This window comes from Malurus melanocephalus, unplaced genomic scaffold (assembly GCF_030028575.1).
Source record: "Malurus melanocephalus ecotype Western Australia unplaced genomic scaffold, MMel_1.1 scaffold_126, whole genome shotgun sequence".
Lineage (NCBI taxonomy): Eukaryota > Metazoa > Chordata > Aves > Passeriformes > Maluridae > Malurus > Malurus melanocephalus.
This window is the reverse complement of record NW_026623358.1, coordinates 365,641-373,992: the sequence shown is the minus strand read 5'-3', so window position 1 is coordinate 373,992 and position 8,352 is coordinate 365,641.

Sequence of the window (8,352 nt, the reverse complement as noted above, 5' to 3'; positions counted from 1 at the left end):
GGGGTGTGGGGGCTAAAGACAAATGGAAAACAATGGAAAGAAAAATTGCTTCGCTCTATACAAATAGTCTGTACCTGAATTGGAAGAAGCATGGTTTGTCCACTGCTGGAGTAAGACACAGTTCAAGAGCCAGAACACTGAAAGACATGACCCATAGCTATAGACACGTATAAGTGACTAGATTTGCTCCATGAAAGGCCACACTGAAATGTGTTTCTCTAACCTTAGTGTGAGAACCTTTAAAAYGGGCTCAGCCTCAGCTGGATCCAGCAGCTCAGAGGATGCAGAGTGGAGGGAAGAATCCCAACACCGCAAAGGGAGCAACACACATTTCATTCCACAAAGCAAAGTGATATATTTTGTCTTTACTAAAGTCCCTAAGTTTCTGGTTCCTATTCTGTCTACATCTGCATGAATTCCATGCCTTTTCCTTTACACCATCCCTAACCAAAAKCCAGGCTGTGTTAAACATTCCTGTTGTCTGGGGGACAAACTAGTGCAGACTGTGTGATGTAAGAAGAGCAGTGYGGAGCAGTGCGGAAAGAGCACAGGAATTTGCATCACTGGCATCTCTAGAGATGATCTCCACCATCTGCTTCAGTGGRCACAGGATCTGCCTCACGATGGGGGAAATTTGTGAGCAGAGACTACAGTTAAAAACTCCTGAATTATCAGTAAAAAATACTGTGAAAAAAGAACCARTGTTCTTCAGAAAACAGAAATCTTTGAAATCTTCAYTATTTTTTAAAMAWWATTATTATTATTTTGATAGAAAAAGGAACTATCAAAGGRAATTTTGTTAGCTCTTTGGCTAATCTAGTTTTGTAATAAAAACTTGCTCCATTKTAGAAATATGTTCTCCACATGGAGCATCTCCCTACAAGACTGGGAACTGTATTTTCAGGTCATTTCATATTCCTAGGCATTGCAGATACTGAAAGACCCTTTTTCCTGCCACAGATTTGCATAAGGCATTTATCTTGTCCCTTTCTTTTTGTATGTCTAATTGTACAGAGTAATCAGTATGGAAGACACATCACTAGGTCTTATTGCGTGCATTATTAATGTGTTAATTTTTAAATAAAGTACGAAATTAACTGTGAACAATTTTCATAAAGGGAAGCATGAGACTCCCATATCTTACATCATTCCATATAAAAAATATATTTTAAATGGAGGTCATTCAAGTAAATAGTCAGTCAAACCTTCTGGAAAAAAATAGGGCTACATTTTTGCAATATTTTCTTGCTATTAACTATGTGCTTCTCATTTTTATTCGCTGGATTAAAAATTGCCCCATAAATGGGTATTTTATAATATGCTTAATTTCCTTTTATTAAATTGATAAATGCAGCAGCAGAGGACACATTTACAGTATGATGAGAATTTAAGGTTATTGCATTTTATAATTTTTATATTGTTCAGAGAAGTGATTTGTCATTTGTTGAATGACATCCATGCCATCATTTCAAAGTATTTTCAGTCCTTCTTTTGATAGGAAAAAGGTCACTTTCTTTAGACCAGAGAGACATCACTCTATTAAACTAWTTTGCCTACATGCAAATTTTGTCATTTTTACCTCATTAACTATTTATCATAGAGTAAAAAAATATATATATTCATGAAGGGGCAGCTAACAGCCTGATGGAGCTGGAACTAATATTTTGCAACTCTAATGATTTTTTGCATCCTTAATTAGATAGCATAAGGTTGATATGATTAGGTCAGGATGTAGTGTTTTTCATTAAAATACATTTTAGAAGCTGTATTCATAATCTGCCCTTGCAATTAAATAATGAGCCTATGAGTTTCATATTATCGACCCAATTATTATCCCATGGAAAAGTATACCTTTAATAAATTTGTGCCGTAGGACCTTCATTAGCAACAAAACGAATTATTTTTTCAGGTACACAGATTACATTTCCAGGCCACAATCACATTTATGTAGTGGGTTGGAAGGCATTGTGGGGAGAGAGCCACCGTAGCCCTGTACCTTACAGAAGGGAGTTTGATTGTTTTGGAAGAAGCCATTTACAATGCCTTTAATGAGGAAAGCTGCAAAGAAGCAAAAATGCCACCTACAGAGGCAGGCAGAAACATTTCTAGAAACAAACATTTGCTGAAGCACTGCTCTGTGCACCAGTGCTAGGAGTGAAAACTGGGCCTCCACTCCTCAACCTGTTACAAATATGGAGGCAGAGCTGAATATCTGCTGATCTTTTATTAGAGACAGTCACATGTTAAATGTGTGTCAGAATCGGTAAAATCAGGACCGGTGGCAGACAGGAATATTTTAATCTGCTATTGTTAGCAGATCAGCAATGAGGTCAGGACCCTGGATTTTAGCCAAGTTTTTATTCTAGAACTGATAAAAAGATTTTATTCTAGAACTGTCTTTCTGTTCTCACTGAGTAATCGGTTTTCCAAACTTAAGTGACATTTTGAGACAAACTTAAGTGACAATTTAGAGCCAAGGTGTCAAGTGGGGTTTCCTTTTGTCTAAACAAATAAAAATAAAAAAATTTAAAAAAAAAAAATTTAAAAAAAAAAAGGAGGAAGGGAGGAAGTATTTCTAGTAAAACAGCTGACCAGGGATGGTTTCCTGAGTGCAATCTGTTGTGATTGGATTGGTTGTAAGGTGTGCATCACTTTGGCCATGTCTAAACCTCTGAACTATTTATCAGGTGAATTGCTATTAGCAGGAATAAAAAGGAAAAAGTATGGCCCTAAGAGATTTTTACTGCACTGAGCCCTAGAAGTATCACCCCTGCTTGCAGTGTTACTTTTTACATAGTGATAGTAATGATAAGAAAAGCTGTGGAAGTAGTAAGCTGAAACAAAGCATTGAGTTTACCAAGCACAGGCCCAAAATACTGGCATATGAGGAGGTTTTCTGAAAAAAAAAATAAAAATTCAAGGTCTGTAGGCGAGAAGATAATGTGAAACTTACACTTGAAATAAAGTGCATAAAGCCTGATGCACTGCAAAATTATTTTAATGAGACTAGGGATAATTTTCTAATTTTAAAATTATATTATAGCAAACCATAAAAAATTACCCGGCAGTAGATTTTTGAAAGGAAAATATATTTGTAATTATCTCGAACACACAAGATTACTTCAGGGCCTATTATCGACACAATTTTTGGTACCACTTTACACTAATTTGCATTTATTACTCTCAGGCCAACTATTAATATGTTAATAAATAAGTCATTAATACTTGTTATTTAATTGCTATCTATTTATTCCTGTTCAATAATGCATTAATTACTTGTGAATAGTTGAGGGCRAAATCCTGCCCTTGCTAGTGGAATCAGAACTGGCAGGAGAGGAAACTGATGTTGGATGTGGCAACAYTGCAAGAGCTGCTGGAGAGCAAGTTGTTTAACTCATTCAGCACAATGGGGTTAATTTTTGATCTGGTCTTAAAGGAATCTTCATGCTCCTCCAGTGCTGCAGCAAAGCTTCTGGACCTTGGGTTGAGGCTGATGAAGGCAGGCAGTGCCACACCTGAGATTGCTGCAATTTGTCTCTTCTTGTGGTCCTGGTCTTGCTCCAGTGTTGGAGTTTGCAGCTTCCTTGCACATATATATAGATAGAGCGAAGTGAAGGGCACAAACTGAAGTCAGCTGAGAAAGGTTTGGCACATAGTGTGCAGTGAGAAATGTAAATAGGTACATTGCTTTCTTGCTGTTGTATATTGGAAACAGAAAAAGTAAAATCCCCAGCCGTTCTCCAATTCAAAATCCCAGATTCAAGCTCTCCTGATCCCCTTGTGTAAGTTGACTGTAGTGTAGATCAAAAAAGGCTGAAGAACACACTGAAAGCATAATTGGTGTGTTTTCTCATTGAAGGTTTAGCACGACTCTGAGTGTGATTTCTTGCCTCATTTTGTTGAAAGAAATGAATGGTGAGACCAGGCCAAATTTTAAACAGGAATGCTAGCCTGTTTCTGTGTATYTAATAGACCTGATCATCGTAAATTTATTTTTTTGAAGTTGTAGGGTGAGTTCTTCCCATGAACACAAACAGAATTTTTGCTGTTGCCTTTCAGGAAGACCGATTTCAAAAACACAGGTGAATAGTTCAAACAAACGAACAAAAAAGAGGAAATTATATGATATGGATAATACCATGGTATAGAGTATGGGGTCCTGAAGGAAAAGTCAGAAAGCAAAAGGTGATAATAGGAGAAAAGAAACAAAAGTGGTTCAAGAATTTGTKCAGGAGACATAATCATGCCTAACAAAATTGAAAGAAACTGAGAGAAATGCGGGGTAAGAGAAGCTGATGGGACAGCATAACTATACAAGGTATCTGTACAATCATGGTTCCATAGAAGAATGCTGKTTTAGATATCCGCTGATTTAGATATCACTGATCTACAAATGGAGACAGTAAAACATGTTGAGAAAGCAAAAAAATACAAGATATAAATTTCTTTTTTACTTGGTCACTCTTCTGTTTGCAAACTTTTTCTGAYTGTGATTCAAACCTTATACAAATAAACTCTCATGTATACATTTACAACCTCATGTGCACTGCATTATATCTTTAAGAAATAACAAATGGCTGACATCACTCAAGCTGCTGCTGAGTTTACAATTTATAGATCTTATAAGGCCTCATAATTTTGAATTGTGTCCCTAAACTAGTTTCGGCAATCTTTTGGAACACTCGCATRTTGCAAGTTCACAATTAGATTTGTTTTTCCTAACCTTAACCCATACTGAAGAAATTTTTGAAGTTGCTCTCTAGAACTCTCAGTACAGTGTCTCTAGAAGTTAGGATTGTATGAAGGATTGTACGAAGAATCAAAACAAGTCTGCTTTAAGAGTAGCACAGGAGAGTAGAAAGCAGTAGCAAAGCTGACTGTGACCACATCTAGAAAAATTAGCTGYAATATAGAATTTAATTCCTTGTGTGCCACTGTGAATAAATGACTGTGTTTATCTGGGGTAATGCAAAATTGTTTCACCCAGTACAAGCAAACTATCCTGCTAGTCCAGAGCAATTTAACTCAATATATGAAGGTGATATGTAAGCACCTATCYGCTACAGAAATTGTAGGAGAGAAACCTCGACCCCTTGCAGTCAACAGCAAAACTTGCATTGACTTTATTAGGGCCAGAATTTCCATCTATCTGTGTAAGCAAAGGAGGCGGGGTGGGGGGGTGGAAATARGGCCATGTCTCACTGAACTTCTTTGTGATCTGTGTGTGTAAGGTCAGATTCTCATATGGGATAAATTATTGGAGGCAGAGTCTSCATTTTTTTTTAAAGATTCAATGGAGATTGAAAGTCAGAGATGAGCAGAGGGAAGGCTCAGCCCAGTAATGGGATGTTACAGAAAACAGAGAAATTTAAGGTCAGAGACAAGGGTAGCACTCTGTTGCCTCTTAGATTTAAAGCAAAATGCTTTCTGTATGAAAGGACAAGGCCTCAAACTGTTCAGGATCAAATTGGCCATATGGTTCTGAAGCACTTTGCTTCAGAGTATTTAGTCCACAGGGAGTGGTAGGTGAAAAGAAGAAAGGGGGGGAAATGCAGATACTTTGAAGCATCTGGAACAGCCAACTATGCTGACCATACCCAGGCATGCCATTAAACCTCACAACTGCTGATTAGAAATTCATCAGAAGGCRTGAATGTGCAAACTGCAGAAAACAAGGTAATGCCATCTAGGTAAAGCAAAATCTTCTTTTGGTGGTGTGGATAGGTCTAACGAGTGGAACTGCTTAAACAGATGTGCACACAAAAAGAGGCCTTGTAATAAATTATAACAATGGTAGAATGGGTATAATCAACAAGGAAACGAATGGAAACAGCATTAGAAATTGAGCTGATAGAGTAACATTGCACAGGACTTGCTTTGATTCCATGTTGTACCCCATCTTAAACAGAAAAAAAAAAAAAAAAAAAAAAAAAAAAAAAACCCAAAAAAAAAAAAAAGAAAAAAAAAGGATTAAAAACCCCACATCTCTGCAAGCTTCTCTAAATATGAAAACTGCATCACAAAAAGGTAATAAAATAAAGCAGATAAAAATAAAAGCAACTGATGCAAGCTATGCTCATACAAGCACTATTAGCTGCTTACAGCATTTCTTTTGGTTGGCATGTTCTCGGTACATCTATAAATTGAAAACAAAATTATTTAGTCAAATTCCATGGAATTTACTTAGAGAAGTAAAYATTAGAAGAACATTATCTCATGTTTAGAAAACGTGTTTTTGATTTCCCTTTTCACTATGTATTTTGTTTCCCTTTTAAATGACAACTGATTTATTCAAGTCTCCTTTGCTACCTCAATTATATGCACAATATAGTATTTCCAGAGTAAATGGTAACAAATCATTTTAATCTTATAATCAATAAATGAATTATATAAAGGTATTAGTGCAGATGAGCCAAACTTATAGCCTGCTGACATCCTTCTGATTGTATACTGCAGAAAGGTTTTAATTTCTGTAGTACTTCGACAGACATCCAAACTGTTTTGTCAGAGAGGTTCGACAGTGATGGAGGAGGAGTACACTTAACTGTAATTTTTGTAGTAATTCATGGGAAGCTTCATTGACATGTGCTAATGGCACTTGATTGCCCTCAAGATGTTTTCACAACAGAACTCTGCGAGTGCCACATCAAGGTTTGCTCAGTCAAATAGTTTTTTTCTCCTTGCATCTAGATAATTTGTGACCACAGGCAAACTTTTGAAAATCCAAGGTGGTTTGCAACACTCCGTTGGGGTGAATCTGTCATCAGCCGCTTGGTACAGATTGGTGCACTAATGAAGAGCAAGCTCTTTGGGTTTTTTGTCATTTCTGTGAAAGCAATCCATTTTGTTTCTCCTCGGTGGCAGGGTATGTTATACATCTCATCCTGTATAATCTGACTTACATTATAATTTGATTCATACACAGCCTTTCCACGGAGATTAATTAGCAGCAGGCTTGAAGTTTGCAAGTGAAAATATGATAATTAGTTTTCTTGGAATGYTAACATTTCAACACTTCAGGTTCTCTCCATCTTTGTCTTCAATGAAGCTGCAGTAAACGAGCACTATTTCTCTTCTAAATCAGACTCTTGTGAGGTTTGAAATACAGACATTTTCATCAAGCTGGATAATTTCCATAGAAAATTTACTAGCTCATGAAATATTGCAGGAGTAATTCATACAATGACTCCCTCCTCCCCTCAGTAGGTTGAAGTATGATGTGAGCAGTTCTGAAAACCCTCAGGACAGTCACTTATTTAACAACAGTGATTCCTACTCTTTGTAACAAAAATCAGCTGACTCTTCATTTTTTTCACAAAACAGAGTTAGCCAATAGGTCTCTTGTATGGTTGTTGGGTAGTGCTTTATACAAGGTTACATTAGTGCTGTAAGCAAGGTTACTCCCTGCACTCTTATGTTCTCTTGGAGAGCTTAATACAGGTAACACATTTGGCACACACAGCATCCCAAGACCAGTAACCTGGCAGGATTCTGAAAAGAATTAGCAATATATCTGAATAATGAGAACATTCAATGTTTCAATAGTGAGTAAAAATGTTATATGAAAGATCAACCCTGATGATTTAAGACATAATGTAATCGTTAACATATGGGGCTTAGGAGGAAATTCACATTATGGAAAAGTTATTGTGGGTGTGTGTAGCTGTTTAAAAAAGTATTTGTTTAAAAATTTGTGATTTATCCTCCTCGGTATTGAACAAAATCSTTTTTTTGAAGGATATAGCTTTAAAATATCTCAGTAGTCTCTAATTACTAAATTCTCTAATTAAGATGTAATTCATCTTATTACGACTCTGGCAACAGATATCCTCTGAGCTTGGGCAGGGTGCTGTTGATGCCCATTAATTTAGATAGGTTAGGGGTAAGTGAAATTCTTAACCAAAGCAGCATCTAAATTACAATGTCATTGTGAGCTTGCATATGCAAATGCGTGAAGTTTGTGTGTCAATTACGTACGTAACAGCAAGCATGGCTTTTCAGATCAGGCTTTTTATTTCTTCTTTTAAAGGAAATTAAATTTACTACCAATCTGTGATTGTCACACATAAGGCTGCTGACAAAGACTGAATTACTTTAGATGCATTAGAGAACGCATAATGTTACAAACTTCAAGCCTCAGTAGCTTGCTTTCTAGTAATGGCCTTTAAGTATTCTGGGAACTAATGATATTTGAATGTAAAATTCTCCACAACGGCAGCGGAGACTACAGAAGACACCTGCACAAGGCAGAGCAGAATCTCTTTGCCCACTGAAYGGGGCTGGTGGCATATGGAAAGCACTGGCTTGGGTGTGTGTAACAGCTCCAGGAGACTCAATGGGAAGGTTGAGGTT